The following is a 13,420-nucleotide window of genomic DNA, read 5'->3' on the forward strand; positions in this document are numbered from 1 at the left end:
TAAAGGAAGTTGCGAACCGCAACCGAGCAACCAATCCTACCTGTTGGTATAAAGTGTGGCAGTAAAGGTTATTTAATAATAGAGCAAACACTCAACTGCAATTAGTGAATTCCTAAAACTTCAAATTAGTAATAGATAATTAATAATAAACAATTAATTTCACAATGAAAATATTGTATCTATCACTATCAGCAGCAATAGAATTAATAAGTTATGCTTCATAATTCGTACAACTGTACAATTAATTAATTTCTAATTTCATTTGTTACAACTTGTTGCAGAAGCAAAATCAATAAATGGTATACAAATTATTATAATTACACATATTTTATAATTAATAAATAATTTCTGGAATTATGCATAATATGATTAGTACACAAACAGACAACTATTTGTTTTCAAACACAGCGGCGAGTTAAAAATATCACCACAAGACAATTTCTCGGTCGCATTATCGCAGCAAGCTGCTACAAAGTCCATGATACTCGTATTCCGACTTGCTTATTTGTCAAAGACTGAGTATACGTCACGCGCCTTTGTTCGTGTCACGCTGAAAATCTATTTGCGAGCTCGTGTATGACATGCTGCAAAGCAGGGCAGTGTCGCCGCTTTTTAATACAGTAACGAGAGTTTATATTTGTGTCAGTAAATCTTGTCGTGAAATAGATTTATTTTATAGTTTGACAAAATATTTTTCAGTATTAGTAGTGTGTATTACCTTTGATTGTTTTTTTGTAATAATGATCGTACATTAATTGTATCCTACTAGAAACCTAGGCAGTTACAACAACACTATAATTGGATAGACGTTAAAACTTTAATTGCATACTGTGATATATGTAAATATGCCAGGCGTCGTGTGTCGGCCACGTGTTTCATAATATTTATAAAATATTACTTAGTGGATAATCGGCTTTAGACAACGACATAAATTAAAAGCTTTTAAAGAACTCTGAAATAATGAGGAAAATATTATTAAGGAATGTCCTTTAGCCGACTCGCTTGTCGCTGTTTCATGTCCGGTGCTTGTATCCCGAGTTACAAGCGGTTCTCATTATTATTCCGTTTGATAAAAGATAAGCCGCTCCCACTTGACTGGGGACGAGAAATAAGAGCATTTCCGATTTTAAATACGATCCTAAAATTATCTTATTTAAATTGATACCGGCTTTATTCTTCACACTTTTTATGAATCATACTGCGACTTTTCGTTTCATGCTTTTGGATTCACTTAAAAATCAGCGGTCTCTATGCCTACCTGGGGACGCTCATTAAATTGTTTTTATTGAGACAACAGTTACAACACTAAACTTTCAAATATTACAGAAAAAAGTAAACTATAAACCTTCCGTTTATATTAAGTTCCTAGTGTATTTGTTGACATTGCCATCCTTCTATTATATTTACTAAGAAACAAAATAATTTATATTATTACTACAGAGAGCGGCTTTGAAGGGGGTTCATGGCGACAATACGACTATTTTCATGCCGTTTGTCGTCACAGCATAAGAGTGCGCCCACAAAGCACGTCTATATTTCACATTTAAAAATAAATTAAGGGAACAGCAGCTCGTTTACGAATAACTCTGGGCAACTTAGTTTGATGTGAGTTAACGTATTACATACCTATGTGTAACTCATCGTTAATCACAAATACATCAATAAGTAACATTTGAAATGGAGTCAGACGAATGAACATTGATTATATGACACAGTAATTGTCGTCGCAGTATTCGGCAATTAAATGCACCTAATTAAGTGCCCCGTGTGAATACCGGGAAACTTATGCGATAGGTAGTGGCAGTGCTGTAGCTGTAATTACAGTGGGGACGTGAAACGGGACCGAGGCGGGAGGGGCGGGACGCGGGCGGGACGATACCTCGGTAATGGAATGCAAACAACGCCTCAGGATATCGCCACTGGGACTTGAGATTCGCGGCAGACTTCAGGTAATTGTGTCGCATAACTTTAGTAAATATGCACATTATCAGGTATTAAGCAAGATCACCCGACTCCGAAGAACATTCAGAATGACTGCGACCTAAGAATTAATTTCATATTTAAAAATAAAGAAAATGTTTCTATATTAAGGTCGTCAATTCAAAGTTTGTTTGTACGGTACTACCCTACCGGTACTTTTTTAGGTACCGTCTTTTGGCGATAATAAAATATGATTTCTTTGTATTTAAATAAGTAACTATTTCTTTATTAACATATAGTCTTCGATACCTGATGTAATTAGATGTAAGTACTTATAAATTGTAAGATATAATGCGCTTGCTTTCATAGCTTCTAACTTACCCTTTATTGCTTTGAAGATAAATATGATAGAAGGATTATAATACTAAGTAAAACAGACGCTGAAAGGCCATTCTACACTATCATTGTGAACAGGGTAAGTAGATGATGTAGGAGCGTGCCTTCTCACGGCGCCTGGTTTTCCAAAGGTAGAAAGGTGACGGAGATATTAATTCATGTCAAGCTCAAACTCAAATTGCTTTATTAAATATAGAAGCATTACAATTACTTATTAATAGTCAAATTAAACACTAGCACCGGAGAAGAACCGGCGAAAGAAACTTAGCGAGCCTTTTCATTGATAATGAATAAAAATAGCCAGAAGGCGATCGTTTCATTCCCAAGGTGTGCTATCAATCAAAAACTCACTAATTTGAACGCTTTCTGTTACTGACTCTATGCAGTCGAGTAACAGGAGTGACAAATTTTTGTTTGTTCCTTGTACCAATGTTATGAGTATCACATTTTCTCATAAAAACATTAATATTTTTCCGTACACACAAAAAATTACAGAAAGTATATTGAGAAGCAACAGTTAATATTTTAATTTCTTAAAATTTATACCATAATGATTCCTTGGCTCCTAGGTTATAGATTGCGCGAATAGCCCTCTTCTGCAGCACAAAAATCGTATGGTTAGCGGCTGCGTTACCCCAAGTAGAAAATAAGTTTCTTATTCTAAATGTAACATTCTGTACCTACTGATAAGTCTCTCGTCTGTGCTCCCGGCAATATCTTCGCTAATAATGTGTGCAGTGCGCTCGGTATTGCCTGCCGGTCTGTTGTTTTTTATTACCCACTTGTTTGCTTGCGCTGGCGCCGCGGAACACGTATCGCGATCTTGTCACGTGGCTCTTCAAACACTAAGTTTACGGTTACATTTTGATTGGAATTCAAAATTATTGGCTTACAAATTGAAGATATTGAAAGTCAAATGTTATTCTATTTGTGTTTTATTTATTTTAATTGAAGAGCTTATTTAAAGCTTATTAAAAAGTTTATTTTAGTTGCATATGTATTCGACGGAGAGAATAAATTACTTTCAGGGTCGTTTTAAATGTTCTTTCGTAGCAATATTTTGAATTGAATAAATATATTTCAATAATTAAATTTAATTATGTAAATTTTGGTGAGACCGAGATAAGTTACTATACCAATCAATATAATGCATACTCTCTAAAAAATATATTTATATACATAAGAATTATTTACACGAAGTCCTTAAAGAAATACAAATATGAATTATAAGTAGTGACTGTGACGACCTCCGTGGTACACCGGTTTTCATGGGTACGCCACTCTGAGGTCACGGGTTCGATTCCCGGCCGAGTCGATATAGAAAAAGTTCATTAGTTTTCTACGTTGTCTTGGGTCTGGGTGTTTGTGATACCGTCGTTACTTCTGATTTCCATAACACAAGTGCTTTAGCTACTTACATTGGGATCAGAGTAATGTATGTGATGTTGTCCAATATTTTTTTTTTTTTTAGACTGTATAAATCTTGACCGCGTTACGGTGGCAAAAATGCTAGCAGCATTTCCCCGTTGAATCGCAATTCCGATCCATTGGGTAAAAAATGAACCAGCCCTCCTGTCACCAGTGGAGGTAATAAGGCGACGTGTTATACTTTTAATGAATCATTTTGCACTACAACTCCAAGGTCTAAGTATTGCAACAGCAAATGGGACAAAAAAAATATTTCCAATAAGACACAATATTTGGATCGTTTGTTCGCTTCAGCTTTTTCCGCAGTGGCTCCGGCATCTTTTTTCGGATATGAGACGGGACCAGCGTGTCAACGCATATAGCTTTAAAATTTTTAGATTTATCTTTCACTTGTGTAAGTAGTATGCACATACATACATACTCGCAAACACACACAATATTTGGTTGCAAACTTAAACCCAGGCAAGCAGTCTTTATTTATTTTTATTTTATTTTTGATTTGACTTTATTATTGAGATTACTTTTAAATTAAAAGATAAATATTTTCGATAAATCCAGCGTTAGTAATATTCAATTAAAGATGATGCAATTCTGTTCAACTAGTGACAGAAAAGAGAATATTTTCACATTCACTGTCAATTAGAGACACGCACCATAATATAAACCACTTTTTGCTCACTCTGTATTCCTCTCGAGGACCGCCCGCGGGCCCTCACTGTAACGAGTGCACCAAGAAGGCCAGGCTTACTTTAAACTTGGTCTCTGCAAAGTTTAGCTGAAAACCTAACAAATATAAGTTTCGAATAACTCGTAAATATGCCGGCGAAGTTAATGAACCCTTCCCCAGCAAGTTATATTTGAATTGAAAAACTACTAATAAAATCTTTAACTTTATTAAAATAGGCGGTAGTGTTCCGAAGTAGTTAAGTTATTTCCTCTTTAGTTAAATGAATAAACTCTTAATCGCTTCATACTTCGTTTTTGTACACTTTGTTCTTTCTTATATAACGAGGTCGGGTTTTTGCAGACCCTTTTGTTTATCAGTGATTTATAGTATGGTGTACCAATATATGTAAGGTTTAATGGTATTAGTGAGTGAGCCAGAGTAATAAAACACGCACAAGTTATTACATCACATAACTGATGCTGCTAGCACATCATTCCATAGTATAAAACAAAGTCTGTCCCTATGTATGCTTAGATCTTTAAAATTACACAACGGATTTTGATGCGATTTTTTTTAATAGATAGATTGATTCAAGAGGATGGTTTGTATGTAAAATAAATGCACAATATAGTAGAGAAACACTGATTATTTAAGAGGTTTCTGAAGTGATGTCGTAAATAAATACATTTTTACGCTTACATTGCAACGCTGGCTGAATCCTACGAGATAGATCAAAGTAATATACTGCAGTATTGTACACCTTAAAAGTTCTTCAAAAAAGGTCATGATTGTATATGTTTGCTATATGTGTAACAAATATTTTTATCCTTTACTTTTTACGAGAAAAGGCTTATTTTCGAAGCGATTTTAAGCAATACGGCATTGATCCTTATACAATTAAGTACCTTAAATACATTGTGCATTTAATATAGATGAATATGGGCCTTTACAGCATGTAATTTAAGTAAATATTTTGAAAGATATTACAGATTTAACACGCAGGGACATAGCGGTTTGTATTGTCTAATGGCTAAAAAAACCGTGATCGATGTATATAAAGTCATACTCTAGTATTATCCATTTAGTATCAGCATTGCACCCGTGCGAAGCCGGGGCGGGTCTCTAGGTAAAATATATAATTAAGTTTCTATTTTAAATGTTGGAAAATAGTAACTACTGCGTCTTTCTGCCGGTTCTTCTCGGTAGAATCTACATTCCGAACCGGTGGTAGCTTTACATTTAATAAAGTGGCAAAATGAAAATTTAATAATGCTCGTAAAAGCCTACTATACTATAAAGGACACTTTGATTCTGATTTTGATTTTGAGCATGAAAACAAGCTGTGAGAAATAATTACATTACTACACCAATGTGCCACTAACCTTCGGAACTCAAATGGTATTTTCCCTTGTGATTGTATTTACACTGGCTCACTTACCCTTCAAACCGGAACAACAATACCAAGTATAGCTGCTTGGCGGCAGAACAGTAAATGTACCTACCACCACTACCACCAAGTAAATGTAATGTAAGCATGTAATTTAACACAATTACAAGATTTAGTTACAAACATAACATTTGTAAAATATTTAAATGGTTAGTAAAAACCCGGACAAAGCATTTTTTTACTTAAAGTAATAGTTAAGGAAGTACCGATACTCTGTGTCTAACTTATAACAGAGTTGCGAACTTGGCGGGAGCACAGCCGCGCGCTGCGATGCGCCATCGCCGCGGCTTCTATAATTATATTACATTTACGGAGCCGGCGCCTCCGATAAATTAATACTGTTATTTAGTACCCCGAAGGCACCGTTGGAAGGAAGGTGTGATTCAAAAATTGTCATCTTCATGGTGATTTTCAACAAAGAGAAAGTTTGTCGGCACAATATTGACACGCCTCTATCAACTATAATAATATGTAAAGTGAGTGAAATATGCCTAATATTTATAAAAACATAACTTAAGTGTAAGTGAAATGTTATATATGTTATTATTTATTATGAAATGTAACGCCTTTATATAATTATTTGGGACATAATAACGACAATTACCTCTCAGCACATTAAGCGAACTGATCTTATAAACTTGGTAGTAGGACTCTGCGAGTTCGTTCGTTCGGGTAGTTACGACCCTCTGATCATATCTTCTACCGCCAAGCATATAGTTTACCAAAGTAGTGCGAATGTGTTTCTATGTGTTATTATTTGCGTGTTCGCTTCAACTTACGAACAGATGTTCAGTATCGATTTCAAATTGTATTTCTATAAATGCAACATTTTTATTCGATATTCACAAGACCACGTCGAGCAGCGTGGTGGAATAAGCTCTAAGTCTCTTTCTTAAGAGAATCGTTTCCGACGTGTGCGTGTTATCTTTTGACGCCGCGTCAAGTCTAAGTACTGTGACTTATGTACACAGATCTGCGTCTTGGAATGTTTTTTTAATAATAACTTTATTGAAGTGTTTTTTCTATTTTAATAATAACTCATTCCTAGTTTTTATATAAAGCGCATATTAAATTCAACACCGACTAACTTTAATATTGAACGCTTTAAGTTTCTAAAGTTCTCGAGGCTTCTTTTATAGTATTCTGTAATTTTTAATTAAACTGGAAAGCAAATAGACTTGATTTCAGTCAAACAAAGAAAATATAATTTTAGAATTTATTAATATATTAGTTAAAGTTTTGTGATATGAATTTATTTGTTTGTAAGCAAGGCATATCCTATCGGAAACTATAATCAGAAACTCAAGTAATAGATGATGTTTTTTGGTAATCTGCGTTCCCCATACCCTCATTTTACCTCAGTTGTGGCACACAAGCTGTGTAACTCTGGTAATAAAAAAATGTCTGCGATGTAGCAACTATAAGACTTGAGGAATGCCTCATTTTGAGTCCAAGGATGTGAGATTTCATTACAGATCAATTGCCATATAACTTAATCCAAGAATAACAATTACTGACCGTTAATCATAAGCTGAAATCTAATTACAGAATTCCATATTTCTAGAATAACTTGAAAAAATAACGATATTCAATACACCCCATTTTACATTTTTTAAATTCTATATACTCCATACTACTACTATATTATAAATACTGTCTTTTATTCACGAGCAAATAATGGAGGCAAATTTTACAAATATTAATCATGGTCAAGATCTCATTACAGCGGGCGATATTGAGACAAAAAAAAAATTAATTCACACCACGTGTCTAAAACATTTTCCTGGAAATATAATATTTCTTATATTCACTGTTTACATAAGTACATTAAAAAGAAATTTGCAACTTGAATTATAATGTAGTGAGACATTTACGTGAGAAGCATTTTTTTCTTTCTATTCACCAACATTTTTACGATCAAGGTATAATGGGATACCTCCTATTATAGATAATTGAGTATTCGATTGTCGTAACAGATAATTGTATATAAAAATAATTTAAGAGTCATTGTGACGCACGCCAGGCGATCGCCTGTTACAGTATGGACAATAAACACATTTCTATAATTGTCGTTTTGCTTGTCTGTGTGCGAGAGTGTCGCAGTGCGCGTCCTCACAGCACGTACTATATTGCCTCACTGCTGACATGTCCCTCCTTCTGATTGATAGCCTTCGCGACGAAGCCTGAGATGCAAGCACACTGCGTCTTGTATTGCAAATTTTTATCAATTTATTTAATTTTAATTAAGAAACGCTTTAAATAAAATACAAGCTTTGCGCTATTCTAGCATTAGCATTAGCAGCCTGTAAATTTTCCCACTGCTGGGCTAAAGGTTTGGAGCATATTCCACCACGCTGCTCCAATGCGGGTTAGCGGATACACATGTGGCAGAATTTCGTTGAAATTAGACACATGCAGGTTTCCTCACGATGTTTACCTTCACCGCCGAGTACGAGCAATAATAATAAAATAATAAAGCACATGAAAATTCAGTGGTGCCTGCCTGGGTTTGAACCCGAAATCATCGGTTAAGATGCGCGCGTTCTAACCACTGGGCCATCTCGGCTATACTAAGACTTAATAAAATTTTAATAATATATATATATATATATATAGATATATAACGCATCCGATCAATTGTACCGACACTCAATTAGGCGAAAAGCGCGCCTACGGTTGTGAACTTGACTTACATAGATGTGTTTCGGCAAAACATCAGTGCTCTTTAGACAAAGTTGTGAAGGCATCGCTCGGGTCTGGGCAAAACGATTACTAAAACACATTAAAAAAACGAATCGAGAACATTTCTAATTTTTTTTAGGTTGGTTCGTATACAACAAAAATAATATTATAAATATGTTACCGTAAATGCGAAAGAATGTATAATGACAAGAGCTGCCGGTTTTCGCAACGAGCAAACCAAATTGCCTAATTTCAGGACGGAGGTTATGTTTTTACCTGTACACTTGTATATACGTAAATACAAATAGCCTGCGTCCCCGAGCAACAAATTTGCAACACAAAAGCACACGCCAGCCACGCATCAAATATTATTAATGGTATTTTTATTCCGTATCACGACACAACGGTGACACATACTGCTTAAATCATGGCTCGGTCGTGCCGTAAATATTGTCACTTTTATTATGTTCATATTACCTCGCCTGCGTCAGCTTTCGCTTGGATCGAAGCGCTCACGACCAATGATCCGTTGCGCCCCAAAACTTTGGGAAGCGGATTACGTTATTATACCATCGATAAAAAGTAACCTCGATGTTTGTGTGATATAGTTACCTCCTCGTGAAGGTCCATATGAAGTGAAACGTCCTCGATGTGGAAACACTGCCGATCGATCTCGATCACACCTGGTCGTTTTGCTGCGCTTTTTGCTGTTCAGTAGAATACTTAAATAAATTAGGATATTCATTGAATAGATTAATTCATTAAATAGATTCGAGAAATATTAAAGGAAATGAATTTAAACCGAAATATATAATAATAAAATAATATTTGGCTTATTATCGCCTTGACTCCAATAATTGACTTATAATATAAAAATTCAAAAAGCTTGCTGAAAATATTTTCACATTTTTATCATCATGTTTCTAAATGTTCGTGTACATATGTGTATCGTAATATTAAAGTCGACTTTCCAGCGATATGAGTGAGGACGCGTCAGATGTGTGTCCCGCGGGAAATATATCGGACGAGAGCTGTGCGGGCGCGGCGCGGGCGCGGTGCGGGCTGCAGGCGGCGTGCGCGTGTGGTATTTCTTTCCACCTCCGACTAAATTATATTCAGCGGTGTATGTGCGATATGAAATATTTAATAAAATATTATTATTATGAAAAACATTTGTAGGGTTCCACAATCAATCAAACGCTTTAAAATTATGTGTTGAACATAAGATAACATAATACATGCCTGAGCTGTTTTCGAAAATGTATATAATTCAGCGTAACTTAGGAGAATTACAAATAAATGAACGATAATTTGATTGAACGTTAAGTTGTGGGTAGATAGTATTGGTTAATGAGCGCAATTGTCAGATTTCGTAGAAAAGCTCGCTTGTACTCGTAGATGAGGCAAATAAAGCCCCGTCGCGGCATTACACACATATTTATAAGTCTGTGTTACAATTCGATACAGATGGATGGATTTTCCTTAATTAAGGGCCAAAAATGTGAAAACGTTAAACAAACGTGTAGTAAGATTTAGAGCGGTTAAATGAGCAATCAAAAAAAGGCCTAAGGGTCAGTATACATTATATTACAAAATTTGTTAAGTTGATCTAATTAATTAAAGTTATACGAACGGTGGAAAGCAACTTTATTTCATAAAATCCTCGCGATACTTCGGGCGTCAGCATGTTGAATAGAATAGTCTAAATTTTCACTGTCTGCAAGTCGTTGGTTCGATTATATTGCGTCTGAACGATATTATATTTTCAATATGAATAAAAATAACGACATCGACTCCAAACTAATCTCATTCGAAATGGCTTGAACGTTAAATATTTATATCATAGTTTTTGTTTATAGAAATAACCATTGAATAAATATAAAGTTGATGAAAATATTTCTAGTCTGGTAAATGGGAAGTCCGAATTATTCGAAAACATTCCCATAGTATTTTTATAAGATAAAATATTTAATGGAATAAATATTTACCAAATCTACAAATAACTATTGTTCATACCAAACCTGCGTGAAATGGTAATTCAAAATCACGTGCAAAGAAAAAAATAACAAACAGTGTTCCCTTTCTCAGGTAGCAAAAAGACCTTGAATCGAACAGCTCACTCTAAAGCAAAATACGCAAAAATTGTACGTAAAGCCCTTTCAACAGACAATCATCATTTTCTGTTCCGTATCTTGGTTGGTAAATACATGTTCGCAGGTATTTTTTGTTCTATATTATTCACTGAAAACATTTTTTTTTTAAATGTATTATTAGATTATAAAGAAATTCACAATGTCCAACTACCAACTCCGCTCTTAGCACAAGCAGATAATATGTTAGCTTCTATATGTATGGTGTGGTTAATCACTGTTTGAGATAGTCGACACTACTGCCCTGTGACGAGCGATGGTTGTAAAACAAAGTACTAATCGAATCAGCTCGTGTGCGTGCCGAATTTCAACGTTTCAAGATTAATTATCTGCTAAAAAAAATGTATACCGATTTTAATTACTCTTTTTTTATCATTGATTCGGCGCTGTTCATTAGCGCGTTCGCAAAAGCCTACCCATATTTCATATTCAAACTCAGAATTTACAAATAAATTCAATCAATCCATATTTTTTTATAGAAAAATAACAAAATGGTATCGTGTTTCTCACCAGCTCTACTCTCGCTATGATTTAAAGCATTAAGTCCAAATTTCGTCTGATTTATTTTGCTTGCGCAGTCAAGTACATACATATAACGTTAGAAATTTTTAGTAAGAATAATGAAATATGCATCTAAAATTCTATAAACAAGTAAAAGTAACCTAGCTTCAGTGCTGGGCTAAGGCTTTTTTTTAAGTAGAAGGTTGTGGACCTGATTTCGTCACACTGCTTTAATGTGGATTGGAGAATATACTTGTAGCTCACGCAGGTCACGATGTTTTGCTTTGCCGTTTACGAAATCAAATATAAACAAATTACGTACATGAAAACTCAGTAGTGCGCCTCGTTTTGAGCCCGCGATATTTAGGTAAGATTAACGACTCACAATCAATTTTTTTTTCACCCCTGCGATGGTGTTCTTTGGCAAGAAAAATAAAAAAAATCCAAAAGCTTTTCCAGGTATACCTCTACAAAATACTCGGCGAACAATTCAAATTATTTTCTTTAGTTAAATCAATCTTATTCAAAATTTAGATAATTATAAATGTTTTCTTTTTGGAAGTATAAAAGAACCATTTCTGCCATCGCTATCGCTGCCAATTATGGGATTCATATATCATGGCTCGCTCATCCTCACCTTTGGGAACACGAATGGATGACGCCAGCTTTACAGAATGGGATAAAATATAATAGAATACATTAAATAAAGGGATGTAAATTAATTCGATAACCGTTATTTTAAATACAACATATAATACACTTATATGAAATATAATATATATTAATTTAAATTTAATGTATGCCTGTAAAATGCGGTTTTAAAAGCGCCTTTAAAGCGTATTAAAATATTTTTAAATAAAAGTCACTTTTAGGTTTACAGAGTGTATAATGACTTATTCCGTTTTTAGCACATGTGATTATTGCATACTTATAATTTTGAATCACGAAGGTGAACAAAGCGTAAAATGTAACACTAAATATCTATTCACGTAGATTCTACTGTAAAAAAACAGCAATAAACTCAATAGTTCGTTAACATTGTGGTTGTTGTTTACATTGAAAATAACAAATCATAATAATTAGAATTTATACTTAAATTTCGAATATCCATGCGAAATGTAAACAAATATTATTTATTTACCATCTGAGTAGATATATTCGCCCGCGAAGGCGTCCTTTCTTTAAATGAATTATTTTTTTAATAAAATGAACTTAACAAAAATAAATTACATTATATTTGTTAGCACGAGCGTCACTCACTCATTTGATTTACATTGAATACTAAAAACAATAATATTTGCTTTTTTATTTATCAAACATAATCCCGTATGGTCTAGTGGCTGGGATACCTGGCTTTCACCCAGGAGGCTCGGGTTCGATTCCCGGTACGGGAAATATTTATTTTTGTGTTTGAACTCATTCTCTAACGCGGGTAACAATAATCTTTCTCGATTTAAAGTCAATCAAATATTAAAAATATGTAAAAGGGGTATAGAATAAACAATTATAAATATACCAAAGATTATGGTTTTAGTCAGTAGTGTTAGTTACTACCGAATGTCACTGAAATTAACCAAACGATCAGTGAACAAACCGTTTGACGTCACAAATAAAGCTTTTCTTCCTATAAGTTAGAACAAAAGTTTTAATTTACTCGCAATCCTGCGGTGACCCGCTAATTTATGTATTAAAAATCCGAATGAGCGGGCGGGTGTTTGCTATATTTTTATGGCAGGAGTTAAATGGTTTCCGTTTCTTAGTTTAATTATTATGAAACATTAATATGTTATTTTAGCAATGACCAAATTAAAAATACCATCTATTCGTGTTTAAAAGTTTGCAGTTCAGTTTCCAGCTGTTCTAAATCCGGGAAGCATTTCTGAATTTTCATATAAGGAAGAATGAAAGAAAAAATATAAAAACAACAAAAATAAAAAACATATTAATTAATTATAAGTACTAACTTAATCTACCAAAAAAACAACAACAACTAAACAAAACAATGATACTTAACGTGTCCTAAAGGTGTAACATTCAGCTCCCAAGATGGGTTCCCAGAACCCAACGCTGATTTTCAATCTGTGACAATATAAGATAATATTCAATATAATACTTAAACATATAATAACAATATACAATTTTTAAATTTTAAACAAATAATTATAATGCATTATAGATAGAAGTGGTAATATTAAAAACCTAGCTTAAGAATCTATTAGCTGATGGCAT

General features: G+C 34.0%; 1 non-coding gene across 1 annotated transcript; it reads left to right on the top strand.

The window, feature by feature from the left end:
• The first annotated feature begins 12,513 nt into the window (after positions 1–12,513).
• Positions 12,514–12,585, top strand: Trnae-uuc. Its single transcript has one exon. It is a non-coding gene; the product is annotated as a tRNA-Glu (tRNA).
• The last annotated feature ends 835 nt before the right edge of the window (positions 12,586–13,420 follow it).

This window comes from Vanessa atalanta, chromosome 17 (genome assembly GCF_905147765.1).
Source record: "Vanessa atalanta chromosome 17, ilVanAtal1.2, whole genome shotgun sequence".
Classification (NCBI taxonomy): domain Eukaryota; kingdom Metazoa; phylum Arthropoda; class Insecta; order Lepidoptera; family Nymphalidae; genus Vanessa; species Vanessa atalanta.